The sequence below is a fragment of the Chrysemys picta genome, chromosome 12, assembly GCF_011386835.1.
Source record: "Chrysemys picta bellii isolate R12L10 chromosome 12, ASM1138683v2, whole genome shotgun sequence".
Taxonomy (NCBI): Eukaryota; Metazoa; Chordata; order Testudines; family Emydidae; genus Chrysemys; species Chrysemys picta.
The window spans coordinates 29,017,198-29,033,631 of NC_088802.1; the positions used below are offsets into that span (position 1 = coordinate 29,017,198).

General features: G+C 48.8%; 1 protein-coding gene and 1 long non-coding RNA gene across 14 annotated transcripts in view; one reads left to right on the forward strand and one right to left on the reverse strand.

The window, feature by feature from the left end:
* Positions 1–16,434, reverse strand: part of LOC101937991 (uncharacterized) — an 83,934-nt gene that overhangs the window by 41,256 nt on the left and 26,244 nt on the right. For 2 of the 13 annotated variants that reach the window (XM_065562430.1, XM_065562429.1), the window contains exon 1: positions 6–211. The exons of 6 other annotated variants lie outside the window; for them this stretch is intronic. The gene's annotated coding sequence lies outside the window, so the exon portion shown is untranslated. Of the gene's footprint in view, positions 1–5; positions 2,946–16,434 lie in introns of those variants that run through there. 5 more of the 13 variants (XM_065562432.1, XM_065562428.1, XM_065562427.1 and 2 more) reach the window with 5 other exon arrangements.
* On the forward strand, positions 3,082–6,301 carry LOC135974475 (uncharacterized). The gene is made up of 3 exons (XR_010591735.1): positions 3,082–3,214; positions 4,126–4,217; positions 4,943–6,301. It is a non-coding gene; the product is annotated as an uncharacterized LOC135974475 (long non-coding RNA).

Consider the following 16,434-nt stretch of genomic DNA (forward strand, 5'->3'; position numbering starts at 1 on the left):
CTTACTTCTCTGTTCCCGGGCCATTCGCTCTCCCGGAGCTGGCTCAGCGCCTGCAGGCGCTCGGGGGCAGAGCCTGGGGGTCAGGGAGGGCGGCAGCTCTGGGACTCGCAGACCCCAGCCCCCTCCCCCGGGAGCAGAGCTGGGCGAGGAGGGGCCGTTTGTGCAGAGTCACTTTCCTGCCCGGCCCCAGCCCTTTCCCCCGGGTCTCTCCCCTCACCTGCAGGCTCAGGGGCTGGTGTCGGCAGAGCCCGGGGCTGCCCCAGGGGCTGGTTCCAGTCCCCGGAGAAAGTCCCCCCGGCTGGGCACAGAGGGGCGCTAGGGAAGGGCTCTCCCCGCACACACCCCGCGGAGCAGCAGATTAATCCCGGGGTCACACTGGAGCCTGGAGGCAGCCAGCAGCAGCGTCTGACCCAGGAAGCTCAACCCACAATCTGCTGAGGAGCAGTAACAGCTGCTGAAGCCTCTACCATTAACCACCAGACTCTGCTTCCTGCAATGAAAGGGATTTAGATGATGGGGGCGGAGTATCGAGGGGAGGTAGGGACACAGTGTGGGCAGGGAAGGGAGAGGGGCAGACAGGTAAAATAAGGAACAGGGTGAAGCAGCTGGGATTTAAAAAGGGGGGAGATGATCTCAATCCCCTCTGCCCCAGAGCTGGGGGTTAAAGGTGTTGTGTATGTACCCCAATGCTTAGACAAGGCAGAAATGATGTACTAAGCTGCTGAAGGAGACTGGAGTCCGTGACATATTTTAGGCTCACTCATAAAGATCATGGGTTTTTAATCACATATATTCTGGTGTTTAAAAGAATTCCATTTCAGTTTACGAACATGTAACATGCAGATGCAGACAGCCTCAGAGCAGTTCCCTACTTTGATTCTGATTGCCTGAACTGGGTTCCCTTTCCTGCAATCCACGGCAAACGTGGTTTTCACTCCTTTAAATTATTTATTTAAAATATATACTTATGATTCTTATTGCTTTTAATACTCCATCATTTACTTTAGTTTATGTTCACAGAATCATAAAATATCAGGGTTGGAAGGGACCTCAGGAGGTCATCTAGTCCAACACCCTGCTCAAAGCAGGACCAATCTCCAACTAAATCATCCCAGCCAGGGCTTTGTCAAGCCTAACCTTAAAAACCTCTAAGGAAGGACATTCCACCACCTCCCTAGGTAACCCATTCCAGTGCTTCACCACCCTCCTAGTGAAAAAGTTTTCCCTAATATCCAACCTAAACCTCCCCCACTGCAACTTGAGACCATTAGTCCTTGTTCTGTCATCTGGTACCACTGAGAACAGTCTAGATCCATCCTCTTTGGAATCCCCTTTCAGGTAGTTGAAAGCAGCTATCAAATCCCCCCTCATTCTTCTCTTCTGCAGACTAAACAATCCCAGTTCCTTCAGCCTCTCCTCATAAGTCATGTGCTCCAGCCCCCTAATCATTTTTGTTGCCCTCCGCTGGACTCTTTCCAATTTTTCCACATCCTTATTGTAGTGTGGGGCCCAAAACTGGACACAGAATTCCAGATGAGGCCTCATCAATGCTGAATAGAGGGGAATGATCATGTCCCTCGATCTGCTGGCAATGCTCCTACTTTATAACAACCCAAAATGCCATTAGCCTTCTTGGCAACAAGGGCACACTGTTGACTCATATCCAGCTTCTCGTCCTCTGTAACCCCTAGGTCCTTTTCTACAGAACTGCTGCCTAGCCACTCAGTCCCTAGTCTGTAGCAGTGCATGGGATTCTTCAATCCTAAATACAGGACTCTGCACTTGTCCTTGTTGAATCTCTTCAGATTTCTTTTGGCCCAATCCTCTAATTTGTCTAGGTCCCTCTGTATCCTATGCCTACCCTCCAGTGTATCTACCACTCCTTTGAGTTTAGTGTCATTTGCAAACTTGCTGGGGTTGTAGTCCACGCCATCCTCCAGATCATTAATGAAGATATTGAACAAAACTGGCCCCCAGACAGACCCCGGGAGCACTCTGCTTGATAATGGCTGCCAACTAGACATGGAGCCATTGATCACTGCCAGCTGAGCCCGATGATCTAGCCAGCTTTCTATCCACCTTATAGTCCATTCATCCAGCCCATACTTCTTTAACTTGCTGGCAAGAATACTGGGGTATTTGGGGTAGTGCAGACACAGCGCTGTGCAATTCTATGGTATTGGCCTCTGGGAGCTATCCTAGAGTGCTCCAATGTGACCGCTCTGGACAGCACTTTCAACTCCGATGCACTAGCCAGGTACACAGGAAAAGCCCTGGGAACTTTTGAATTTCATTTCCTTTTTGGTCAGCGTGGTGAGCTCAGCAGAACAGGTGACCATGCAGTCCCAGAATCGCAAACGAGCTCCAGCATGGAGTGAACGAGAGACACTGGATCTGATTCCTGTATGGGGAGAAGAATCTGTGCAGGCAGAACTCTGAACCAGTAGAAGAAATGCTGATAAATATGCCAAAATTGCACAGGGCATGGTGGACAGAGGTTACACCAGGGACACACAGCAGTGCCGTGTGAAAGTTAAGGAGCTCAGGCAAGCCTACCAACAGACAAAGAAGGCAAATGGTCGCTCGGGTCAGAGCCCCAGACATGCCGCTTCTATGATCAGCTGCGTGCCATTCTAGGGGGGGACCCAACCACTACCCCCCTACTGTCCGGGGACACGCAACATGGAGAAGGATTTTGTGGATGAGGAAGAGGAGGAGGAGGAGAATGCGCAGCAGGCAAGCAGAGAATCTGTTCTCCCAAGCAGCCAGGAGCTTTTCCTCACCCTGGAGCCAGTAGCATAGCTAGCAGGGTGCAGGGGAAGCAGCCGCTTCCCCCGCCTTTCCAAAAGTGGCCGGAGGAGCGCGGGGGGGGAGGGGGGCGTGGCGTGGCGTGGCATGGCATACGGCCTGCAGTGCGGCCCGGCAGCCGCGGCCAGAGCAGTGATGGGGGGCAAAGGCTGGCAGCCCGCAGGCCGCCGCCGCCAGGCTCCTTGTGCTTGTCCCGGGCCAGAGGAGCGAGGGGAGGGGAGCAGGCTGGCGGCCCGCAGCCCCATGGCCAGCAACCATGGGGGGGTGGCGGGCACAGCTGGAGGAGCGGGGGGGGCGCAGCATGCGGCCTGCAGTGCGGCCCGGCAGCCGTGGCCGGAGCAGCAAGGGGGGGCACAGGCTGCCGCCACCGCCGGGCTCCTCGTGTTTGTCCCGGGCCAGGTAGCAGGTGAGGAAGAAGGCACAGGCGATGCTGAAGAGGGGGCTGAGGCAGTGGGACAGTTCCAGCAGGGTGCTCAGCCCCGAGGGGCCCCGCCAGCCGCTCTCGCCCTGCTGGCGCCAGGGGCTGCTCCGGCCGTAGGAGAGCAGGAGCGAGAGGACAATGGCGACCAGGGCACCCAGGCTGAGCAGAGCCCTGGGGGAGGCGGTGGGGAGCAGCAGCAGGGAGAGGAAGCCCCTGGGGGGGTCCTGCCTCAGGGGGGTCATGCAGCTCTTCACATAGCCATTCCACAGGCTCTCTGGGCCGCTCCCGGGGCGGGCGAGGGGGGCAGCCACCCCACCGCCGTCCTGGGGTGGCTGCTGGGGGAGTTTGCTAGGTCCATGCTGGGAGGCGGCGGCGGCTTCTCTCTCTTCCCTCATGGTGGTCTGGGGAGAGCATGGGTCTAGTCAGCTCCTTCTCTTCCTGCCCACTGCTTTCCCCCTCTCAGTTGCCCACCTCCGCAGCGTGGCCGGCAGCCGCGGCCGGAGGAGCGAGGGGGGGGCGCAGGCTGGCGGCCCGCAGCGCAGCCAACAGCCATGGGGGGGCGGCGGGCGCAGCTGGAGGAGCGGGGGGCACAGCATGGCGGCCGGCAGCTACGGCCGGAGGAGCGAGGGGGAGCACGGGGGGGGGGGGCACGGCAGGGCCGGAGGAGCCATGGGGGGAGGGGCAGTGCAGAGGAGGAGACAAGGGGGGGCGTCTTTTCTATGTTTGCTCCCCCTCCTCTTAAAAGCTGGCTACGCCACTGCCTGGAGCCAATACCCTCCCAAGGCATATTGTTCACGGACCCTGAATGCGGAGAAGCCTCCTCTGGTGAGTGCACATTTGTAACTACACTACAGGGGTTAAAAGAAATTGTGTTTAATGTTTGATTTGCCCTGAAGACTTAGGATGCACACTACTGGAAAAGGCTGTTATCGTGTCTGGGACTGGAGCGGGAATCTTCCAGGGACATCTCCATGAAGCTCTCCTGGAGGTACTCTGAAAGCCTTTGCAGAAGGTGTCTGGGGAGGGCTGCCTTATTTCGTCGTCCATGGGAGGACACTTTACCATGCCAAGCCAGTAGCAAGTAGTCTGGAATCATTGCAGCACAAAGCATGGCAGTGAATGGTCCTGGGTTTTGGTCAAATTCATGCAACAGTCGGTCTTTACCTTTCTGTGTCAGCCTCAGAAGAGTGATATCATTCATGGTCACCTGGTTGAAATAGGGGAATTTTTGTAACGGAACAGTAATCCCCTCTGTTTGGTGATCCCCGGCACATTAGACCCCGGTCATGCTTGGCTGTTTGCGCTTGGCTAAAATGGATCATCCCGGAGAATAGGCATGCTGTGGGGGGAGGGGTGTTGCTGCACATCCACCCCAAAACTGCAGCCCCTTTCTTTTAAACAGCAAACCCAACTGGCATTGCTTTCTATGGGAAAGGAGGGCACTGCAGTTTGAAACCATTCCCACATGGTATGAACGTGGAAGAAGCCAACCCCGCATACCCTTGGGCTTACCATAGCTGCCTGGAAACCGAGTTCTGTTGCCCAGCCATGTGTGATGTGTCACCATACCGGCAGGCGCTCAATATAAAAGGCAAAATGTGACCCTTGTACCTAAAACACATGTGCTGGCTGCTGTGAATTGCTTGATTCACTGTGAAAAAGTCTCCCTTTTCTTCTCAGAAATTGTACTCTCCCTTTTTATCCCCACTGCAGGTGCAAATGTTTTTATACTCCCTGTATCAACTCCATCCCTGAGGTTATCACAGATTAGAAGGAAAAAAAAAAACGCACTTGCGATGACATGTTTCCAAGCTCATGCAGTCCTCCCGCACTGATAGGGCACAGCTGAATGCATGGAGGCATTCGGTGGCAGAGGCCAGGAAAGCATTCAGTGAGCATGATTTGAACACGCAGGAGAAGATGCTGAGGCTAATGGAGGAGCAAACAGACATGATGGGGCATCTGGTGGAGCTGCAGGAAAGTCAACTAGAGTACAGACCCCCACTGCATCCATTGTGCAACCGCCTGCCCTCCTCGCCAAGTTCCATATTCTCCCCAGGCGCCCAAGAACGCGGGGGAGGCTCCCAGCCATTCAATTCCAGAGGATGGCCCAAGCAACAGAAGGCTGTCATTCAAACAGCTTGATTTGTAGTGTGACTACAATAAGCAATGTGGCTTTGTTCTTCGCTCCTCCCCCACCCCACCCTGGCTACCTTTTACTAGTCAGCATTGTCAATGATCTCAATTTGTTTTTTAATAAATAAAGAATGAATTGATTCAAAACAATAGGGACTTTATTTCCTTTGCCAGCTGTGGTTGAAGGTGGGAGGAGGATTGTCTTACAGGGAAGTATATTCAACAAAGGGGGTATCAAGGACAAACACACACAACTGTCACACCGTAGCCTGACCAGTCATTAAAACCGTTTTTCAAAGCCTCTCTGATGTGCAGCGCGCCTAGCTGTGCTCTTCTAATCGCCCTGGTGTCTGGCTGTTCAAAATTGACCGCCATGTGATTTGCCTCAACCTCCCACCTCGCCATAAATGTCTCCCCCTTACTCTCACAGATATTATGGAGCACACAGCAAGCAGTAATAACAATGGGAATATTGGTTGCGCTGAGGTCTAACCTAGTCAGAAAACAGTGCCAGTGCCCTTTTAAACGTCCAAAGAGACATTCTACGACCATTCTGTGCTTGCTCAGCCTATAGTTGAACTGCTCCTTACAACTGTCCAGGTTGCTTGTGTACGGCTTCATAAGCCATGGGAACAAGGGGTAGGCTGGGTCCCCAAGGATATCTATTGGCATTTCAACATCCCCAATGGTAATTTTCTGCTCTGGGAAGGAAGTCCCTTCTTGCAGCTTTTCAAACAGCCAAAGTTCCAAAGACGCAAGCGTCATGCACCTTTCCCAGCCATCCCACGTTGATGTCAGTGAAACGGCCCTTGTGATACATCAGTGCTTGCAGCACCACTGAGAAGTACCCCTTGAGGTTTACGTACTGTTTGGCAAGGTGGTCCGGTGCAAAGATAGGGATATGCATTCCATCTATCGCCCCACCACTGTTAGGGAACCCCATTGCAGCAAAGGCATCCACTATGACCTGCACATTTCCAAGAGTCACTACCCTTGTTAGCAGAAGGTTATTGATTAAACTAGGAGATGGGGGAAAGCCGACTGCTGCAGAGGAGCATGTGGATCAGACAGAGACTTCTCTTAGAGGAGTCTATTGATAGAGATTCTTTAGGTTATAGTCAGGAACAGAGGATGGAAAAGGATAATGTAAGGGCCAGATCAGACGAGAAACATTCACATAAAAAAGAAGCTGACACCTCAGAAAAGGGCAGACAAATAAACAGTTACAAGTTTTTAAAGTGCTTGTACACAAATGCTAGAAGTCTAAATAATAAGATGGGTGAACTAGAGTGCCTTGTGATAAAGGAGTATATTGATATAATAGGCATCACAGAAACCTGGTGGACTGGGGACAATCAATGGGACACAATCATTCTGGGGTACAAAATATATCAGAAGGACAGAACAGGTCGTGCGGTGGGGGGGGGCACTATATGTGAAAGAAAATGTAGAATCAAATGAACTAAAAATCTTAAGTGAATCCACATGTTCCATAAAATCTCTATGGATAGTAATTTCATGCTCTAATAAGAATATAACATTAGTGATCTATTATTGACCACCTGACCAGGACAGTGATAGTGATGATGAAATGCTAAAGGAAATTAGAGAGGCTATCAAAATTAAGAACTCAATAACAGTGAGGGATTTCAATTATCCCCATATTGACTGGGAACATGTCACCTCAGGAGGAAATGCAGAGACAAAATTTCTCGATACTTTAAATGACTGATTCTTGGAGCAGCTGGTACAGGAACCCACCAGGGGAGAGGCAACTCTAGATTTAGTCCTGAGTGGAGCACAGGAGCTGGTCCAAGAGGTAATAATAACAGGACCGCTTGGAAATAGTGACCATAGTATAATAACATTTAACATCCCTGTGGTAGGAAGAACATCTCAACAGCCCAACACTGTGGCATTTAATTTCAAAAAGGGGAACTATGCAAAAATGAGGGGGTTAGTTAAACAGAAATTAAAAGGTACAGTGACTAAAGTGAAATCCCTGCAAGCTGCATGGGAACTTTTTAAAGACACCATAATAGAGGCCCAACTTAAATGTATACCCCAAATTAAGAAACACAGTAAAAAACCTAAAAAAAGAGCCACCATGGCTTAACGACCATGTAAAAGAAGCAGTGAGAGATAAAAAAAACTTCCTTTAAAAAGTGGAAGTCAAATCCTAGCGAGGTAAATAGAAAGGAGCATAAACACTGCCAAATTAAGTGTAAAAATGTAATAAGAAAAGCCAAAGAGGAGTTTGAAGAACGGCTAGCCAAAAACTCCAAAGGTAATAACAAAATGTTTTTTAAGTACATCAGAAGCAGGAACCCTGCTAAACAACCAGTGGGGCCCCTCGATGATAGAGATAGAAAAGGAGCACTTAAAGACGATAAAGTCATTGTGGAGAAACTAAACAAATTCTTTGCTTCAGTCTTCACGGCTGAGGATGTTAGGGAGATTCCCAAACCTGAGCCAGCTTTTGTAGGTGACAAATCTGAGGAACTGTCACAGATTGAAGTGTCACTAGAGGAGGTTTTGGAATTAATTGATAAACTTAACATTAACAAGTCACCAGGACCAGATGGCATTCACCCAAGAGTTCTGAAAGAACTCAAATGTGAAATTGTGGAACTATTAACTAGTGTTTGTAACCCGTCCTTTAAATCAGCTTCTGTACCCAATGACTGGAAGATAGCTAATGTAACGCCAATATTTTAAAAGGGCTGTAGAGGTGATCCCGGCAATTACAGACCGGTAAGTCTAACATCGGTACTGGGCAAATTAGTCAAAACAATAGTAAAGAATAAAATTGTCAGAAGCGTAGAATAACATAAATTGTTGGGCAAAAGTCAACATGGTTTCTCTAAAGGGAAATCATGTCTTACTAATCTATTAGAGTTCTTTGAAGGGGTCAACAAACAGGTGGACAAGGGGGATCCAGTGGACATAGTGTATTAGATTTCCAGAAAGCCTTTGACAAGGTCCCTCATCAAAGGCTCTTACGTAAATTAAGTTGTCATGGGATAAAAGGGAAGGTCCTTTCATGGATTGAGAACTGGTTAAAAGACCGGGAATAAAGGGTAGGAATAAATGGTAAATTCTCAGAATGGAGAGGGGTAACTAGTGGTGTTCCCCAAGGGTCAGTCTTAGGACCAATCCTATTCAACTTATTCATAAATGATCTGGAGAAAGGGGTAAAAAGTTAGGTGGCCATGTTTGCAGATGATACTAAACTGCTCAAGATAGCTAAGACCAAAGCAGACTGTGAAGAACTTCAAAAAGATCTCACAAAACTAAGTGATTGGGCAACAAAATGGCAAATATAATTTAATGTGGATAAATGTCAAGTAATGCACATTGGAAAAAATAACCCCAACTATACATACAATATGATGGGGGCTAATTTAGCTACAACAAATCAGGAAAAAGATCTTGGAGTCATCGTGGATAGTTCTCTGAAGATGTCCACGCAGTGTGCAGAGGCAGTCAAAAAAGCAAACAGGATGTTAGGAATCATTAAAAAGGGGATAGAGAATAAGACTGAGAATATATTATTGCCCTTATATAAATCAATGGTACGCCCACATCTTGAATACTGCGTACAGATGTGGTCTCCTCATCTCAAAAAAGATATACTGGCACTAGAAAAGGTTCAGAGAAGGGCAAGTAAAATGATTAGAGGGTTTGGAACAGGTCCCATATGAGGAGAGATTAAAGAGGCTAGGACTTTTCAGCTTGCAAAAGAGGAGACTAAGGGGGGATATGATAGAGGTATATAAAATTATGAGTGATGTGGAGAAAGTAGATAAGGAAAAGTTATTTACTTATTCCCATAATACAAGAACTAGGGGTCACCAAATGAAATTAATAGGCAGCAGGTTGAAAACGAAAAAAAGGAAGTTCTTCTTCACACAGCGCACAGTCAACTTGTGGAACTCCTTACCTGAGGAGGTTGTGAAGGCTAGGACTATAATAGCGTTTAAGAGAGAACTAGATAAATTCATGGAGATTAAGTCCATTAATGGCTATTAGCCATGATGGGTAAGGAATGGTGTCCCTAGACTCTGTTTGTCAGAGGGTAGAGATGGATGGCAGGAGAGAGATCGCTTGATCATTACCTATTAGGTTCACTCCCTCTGGGGTACCTGGCATTGGCCACTGTCGGTAGACAGGATACTGGGCTAGATGGACCTTTGGTCTGACCCAGTACGGACGTTCTTATGCCTTGGCTACTTGGATCACAGCAGCTCCCACAATAGATTTACCCACTCCAAATTGATTCCTGACTGTCAGGCGTTGCAAGCTTCCACAGGGCTATTGCCACTCGCTTCTCAACTGTCAGGGCAGGTCTCATCTTGGTATTCCTGCGCTTTAGGGTGGGGGAAAGCAACTCACAAAGTTCCAGGAAAGTGGCCTTATGCATGCGAAAGTTTTGCAGCCATGGGGAATCATCCCATACCTGCAACACTATGTGGTCCCACCAATCTGTGCTTGTTTGCCGGGCCCAGAATCAGTGTTCCACTGTATCAACATGCCCCAATGCCATCATGATATCCCAATTGCCACATCCCATGCTTTCAGGAACATCTGTGTCCATGTCCTCCTCACAATCATCCTCGTGCTGGCGGCTCCTAGCCAGGCTCTTCATATACTGCAGGATAATGCGCGAGGTGTTTACAATGCTCACAAAAGCAGAGCGCAGCTGAGTGGGCTCCATGCTTGCCATGCTATGATGTCTGCACAGATACCCCAGGAAAAAAGGTGTGAAACGATTGTTTGCTGTTGCTTTCAAGGAGGGAGGGAGGGGAGACTGACGACATGTACCCCAAACCACCTGCAACAATGTTTTTGCCACATCAGGAATTGGGAGCTTAACCCAGAATTCCAGTGGGCAGTGGGGACTGTGGGATAGCTACCCACAGTGCACCACTCGGTGAGTCGATGCTAGCCACAGTATTGAGGACGCACTCAGCCGACCTACTGCACTTAGTGGGGACACACACAATCGACTGTATAAAATCGCTTTCTAAAGATCAACTTCTATAAAATCGACTTAATTTCATAGTGTAGACACGCCCTGAGAGTTGCAAAGCCTAAATTTTAGGTACCTAGAAAGTCAAGGGAACAACACTGGGATCCACAAAGCTTGAGTTAGGCACCTATACAATGAATGGGGAGAGATAGGCAATGTAGAAAGTGATTCACAAAAGCCAGCAAGCGGGGCACTGCCTAAGCTAGCCAATGGGAGATGCTGATGAGAGGGGTATATGCTGACCTCTCAGAGATATGTGCCTATCTCTGCTTCCAATACACAAACAAGGGAAGTTAGATGCCCCTCTGCTCATGGGTCCCCATCTACTAAGCATGTTCAGAGGCTGTCTAACTCCACAAAACTTTTCCCCAGTGGTGAGCTTACATTCTCAGCATGTGGGAGACCTCCCGTTGAAGTTCTCCCTCCACCTGAGAGGAGGACAGATTTGAACAGGGATCTGTCCTCTTTCAAGTGAGTACCCAAGCCACTGAGTTGTGGGGTAGTTTGATGTGGGGTTCCTTTAGTCTCTCCTAGTGAAGCAGTTCCACAGTGTATAAATACTTAAAGAGCCACAGAGCAAGTGGGAATAACTAGTGCCTAGTGATCTCTCTGTGTGCAATTCACTAACTGGGAAAATTACATGCTCCTCTGCTGATGGCTCTGGCCTGGTAAGGGTTAGGGTTAGGGGTGGAGGTTGACAGCTCGCAACCTCCCATGTAATTACCTCATGACCCCCTGAGGGGTCCTGACCCCCAGTTTGAGAACCCCTGTCTTAGTTTGTGGAAAATCACAGGCACAAGATGGAGTCCAGGTCACATGAGAAAGTCATCAAACCATGCAAGGGCATTTGACTCATAGGATGGCCATTAGGCATATTCTAGCTAAAATATCCACAGAAAGGCCATCGGGTGGGATGAGCTTATGTCCCCCACACTAGTGTTTTCTGTGGAGTTAAGCAGCCTCTTTATTCCCACAGTATTCTTGGCAGCAAGTTAAAGTATGAATTGGATGAATGAACTATAAGGTGAATAGAAAGCTGGCTAGATCGTCGGGCTCAATGGGTAGTGATCAATGGCTTGGTGTCTAGTTGGCAGCTGGTATCAAGCGGAATGCCCCAGCGGTCGGTCCTGGGGCCATTTTTGTTCAACATCTTCATTAATGATCTGGATGATGGGATGGATTGCACCCTCAGCAAGTTCGCGGATGACACTGAACTCAGGGGAGAGGTAGATATATTGGAGGGTAGAGATAGGGTCCGGAGTGACCTAGACAAATTGGAGGATTAGGCCAAAAGAAATCTGACCAGGTTCAACAAGGACAAGTGCAGAGTCCTGCACTTAGGATGGAAGAATCCCATGCACTGCTACAGACTAGGGACCGAGTGGCTAAGCAGCAGTTCTGCAGAAAAGGACCTGGGAATTACAGTGGACGAGAAGCTGGATATGAGTCAACAGTGTGCCCTTATTGCCAAGAGGCTAACAGCATATTGGGCTGCATTAGTAAGAGCATTGCCATCAGATTGAGGGAAGTGATTGTTCCCCTCTATGGCACTGGTGAGGCCACATCTGAAGTACTGTGTACAGTTTTGGGTCCCCCACTACAGTAAGGATGTGGACAAATTGGAGATAGTCCAGCGGAGGACAACGAAAATGATCAGGGGGCTGGGGCATGTGACTTACGAGGAGAGGCTGAGGGAACCTCTAATTGTTTAGTCTGCAGAAGAGAAGAGTGAGGGGGGATTTGATAGCAGCCTTCAACTACCTGAAGGGGGGTTCCCAAAGAAGATGGAGCTAGGCTGTTCTCAGTGGTGGCAGATGACAGAACAAGGACAATGGTGAAGGCAAGTTTTAGCAGCATGGGAAGCGAACACATTAAAAAGGTGCCACCTGCCACGAAGGAAAAAGAGAAAAAGAAAAAGAAAAACCCCCACTGACCTGGAGCGGCTGAAAGTCCCACCACCGAAGACCCCGAGTGGCTGAAGGGCCCGCTGCCGAAGTGCTGCCGAAGACCCGGAGCGGACCCGGAGCGGCTGAAGGACCCGCCGCCGAAGACCCGGAGCGCCGCCGAATGAGTAAAAGTGCCGCCGAAGACCCGGAGCGCTGCTGGGTGAGTAAAAATTAAAAAGGCGCCATTTTCCTGCTTAGTGGGAGTAGCCGCTCCCCCTGCTCCCACCCTAGCTGCACTACAGAACAAGGAGCAATGGTCTCAAATTGCAGTGCAGGAGGTCTAAGTGGTATGCACTTAATTATTTAGGATACTAAAAAAATCCACAGGTTGTTTATCCTAATTAAGATTAACTAGTAGCTAAGCATTATTGATAGAATTAAACAGCTAAACTTAAAAAAATAGTATCAAATAACCAAGTATAAATTCAGTATAATAACTAGTATACCACACGGTGATTCAACTTGCTACTAAAACTTTTAAACTAAAAATGAATTTGGACAAAACTAGATAAATTGGGTAGGATGGGAGAAGTGAAAGTAGTGACAACTCAACAAAATCTAGTAAAACTCTTACTATTTCTCTTACTTCAATCTTATGAAGGTAGCATAGTGAAGCTAAGAATTCACAATTATATAATTATTACAGTTGAAAATTCAGAATTGTTTAGACATGTGTCTAGCTGGAAAATAATTACAATGAACCCTGTACAAGCTGTGGTACAAGAATCACCCAATGTGATTATTATACAACAGATCAGAGCCGAGAGGATTAACTCTGATTTGGTGGAGTTAATAGGCAAGTTTACAAGTGTGAACGTTCAAAAAGCAGTTTAATTAATCAAATGTTAATTCAATGTAATGAGACAAGGTGGATGAAATAATATTTTTATTGAGAATGCTTTCAAACTTGTCTCTCTTACCAACCGAAGTCGGTCCAGTAAAAGCTATTATCTCACCCACCTTGTCTCTCAGAGGGTATGTCTACACTATGGGATTAATCCGAATTTATATAATTCGAATTTGGAAAACAGATTGTATAAAGTCGAATGTATGCAACCACACTAAGCACATTAATTCGGCGGTGTGCCTCCATGTACCGGGGCTAGCGTCGATTTCCGGAGCGTTGCACTGTAGGTAGCTATCCCATAACTATCCCATATTTCCCGCAGTCTCCTCCGCCCACTGGAATTCTGGGTTGAGATCCGAATGCCTGATGGGGCCAAAAACATTGTCGCGGGTGGTTCTGGGTATATCCTCCCCCCTCTCCAGGAAGCAACGGCAGACAACCGTTTCGTGCCTTTTTCCTGGGTGAACAGTGCAGACGCCATACCATGGCAAGCATGGAGCCCGCTCAGCTCAAGACAGCAGTCATGAACATTGTAAATACCTCGCGCCTTATCGTGCAGTTTATGCTGAACAAGAACCTGGAAAACCAGGCGGCGAGGAGCAGGCTACGGCAGCGCGGCTGCGAGAGTGATGAGGATATGGACATGGAATTCTATCGAACCGCGGGACCCGGTGCTTTGGAGATCATGCTGTTAATGGGGCAGGTTATAGCCGTGGAACACCGATTCTGGGCCCGGGAAACAAGCACAGACTGGTGGGACCACATAGTGTTGCAGGTGTGGGACGATTCCCAGTGGCTGCGAAACTTTCGCATGCGTAAGGGCACTTTCTTGGAACTTTGTGACTTGCTTTCCCCTGCCCTGAAGTGCCAGAATACCAAGATGAGAGCAGCCCTCACAGTTGAGAAGTGAGTGGCAATAGCCCTGTGGAAGCTTGCAACACCAGACAGCTACCGGTCAGTCGGGAATCAATTTGGAGTGGGCAAATCTACTGTGGGGGCTGCTGTGATGCAAGTAGCCAAAGCAATCACTGAGGTGCTGCTACGAAAGCTAGTGACTCTGGGAGATGTGCAGGTCATAGTGGATGGTTTTGCTGCAATGGGATTCCCTAACTGTGGTGGGGTGATAGATGGAACCCACATCCCTATCTTGGCACCGGAGCACCAGGGTACCCAGTACATAAACCGCAAGGGGTACTTTTCAATGGTGCTGCAAGCACTTGTGGATCACAAGGGACGTTTCACCAACATCAACGTGGGCTGGCCGGGAAGGGTTCATGATGCTCGCGTCTTCAGGAACACTACTCTGTTTAAAGGGCTGCAGCAAGGGACTTACTTCCCGGACCAGAAAATAACCATTGGGGATGTTGAAATGCCAATAGTTATTCTTGGGGACCCAACCTACCCCTTAATGCCATGGCTCATGAAGCCATACACAGGCAGCCTGGACAGGAGTCAGGAGCTGTTTAACTACAGGCTGAGCAAGTGCAGAATGGTGGTAGAATGTGCATTTGGCTGTTTAAAAGGTCGCTGGCGATCGCTACTGACTCACTCTGACCTCAGCCAAAGAAATCTCCCCATTATTATTTCTGCTTGCTGTGTGCTCCACAATCTCTGTGAAAGTAAGGGGGAGACCTTTATGGCAGGGTGGGAGGCTGAGGCAAATCGTCTGGCTGCTGATTACGCGCAGCCAGACACCAGGGCAATTAGAAGAGCACACCAGGAAGCACTGTGCATCAGAGAGGCTTTGAAAACCAGTTTCATGACTGGCCAGGCTACAGTGTGAAATTTCTGTTTGTTTCTCCTTCATGAAAACCCATCCCCTTTATTGACTCATTCATTCTCTGTAAGGAACCCACCCTCCCCGTTCCCCCAGCTTTCTTTCAAAGGAAATAAAGTCACTAGCGTTTAAAAATCAAGTATTCTTTATTAACTGATTATAAACATAGGGAGAGAACCAACAAGGTAATCTGGGTGAGGTTTGGGAGGAGGATAGGAGGGAAGTAAAAGGCCACTGAACAAATTCAATATAATGACAGCCTTTTGGTTGGGCTGTCCACTGGGGTGGAGTGAGAGGGTGCACGAAGCCTCCCCCCCCCCCCCCCCCACGTTCTTACACGTCTGGGTGAGGAGGATATGGAACATGGTGAGGGGGGAGGGAGGTTATACAGTGGCTGCAGCGGCACTCTGTCATCCTGCTGCCGTTCCTGAAGCTCCACCAGATGCTGGAGCATGTCCGTTTGCTCACGCAGCAGCCCCAGCGTTGCAGCCTGCCACCTCTCATCTCGAGCGTCCCTCATGACCTCACGTTCACTGGCATCTTTCCTAAATTTGGATACAGTGTCCTTCCACTCATTCAAATGAGCTCTTTCATTGCAGGTGCATTCCATTATTTCCACGAACATCTCATCTCGCATCCTCTTTTTCCGACGCCTTATCTGAGATAGCCTTCAGGACAGAGGAGGGAGGCTTGAAAAATGTGCAGCTGCTGGAGGGAGGGTTGAAAAAAAGGAGAGAAGTTTTTAAAATGATACATTTTACAGAACAATGCTTATACTCTTTCATGGTGAAAAACGCTATTCACATTACATAGCACATGTGATTTCAGTACAAGGTCGCATTTTCCATCTTAATATTGAGTGCCTGTGGCTTTGGTGTTAGAGATCACAGATGCAGGTCCGGGCAACAGAATTCAGCTTGCATGCGGCCATGGTAAGCCATTGTCTTTTGGCTTCTGCGCCCTCCTTTCCCACATACCAAGCAAAGCCCGTTGACTGCTGCAGTTTTCCTGTTAACCTTCTGCAGCAGAAAACAAACTAACCCCCTCCCCATCCAATTCTCTGGGATGATCACTTTATCCCTCCCCCCACCGCGTGGCAGGTATCAGGGAAGATCCCTGCAGAAACCAAACTAACCCTCCCACCATGAATTCTCTGGGATGATCGCTGTACCCCTCCCCCCACCGCATGGCTGGTAACAGGGAAGATCCCTGCTAGCCAAACACGAAAAGCTCAGGGCCAATTCCCCCCCCCCCCCCCGCGCTTGGCTAACTGCAGGGAAGGATTTCTTTTCAGCCACAGGCAAACAGCCCAGTAGGAACGGCCACCTCTGTCCCCTTAATTAAGTTCCCGTATTTCAACCAGGTTACCATGAGCGATATCACTCTCCTGAGGATTACACAGCAAGATAAAGAACGGATATTGCTTGAATGCCAGCAAACACCGGGACCATACGCTGCCAGGCTTTG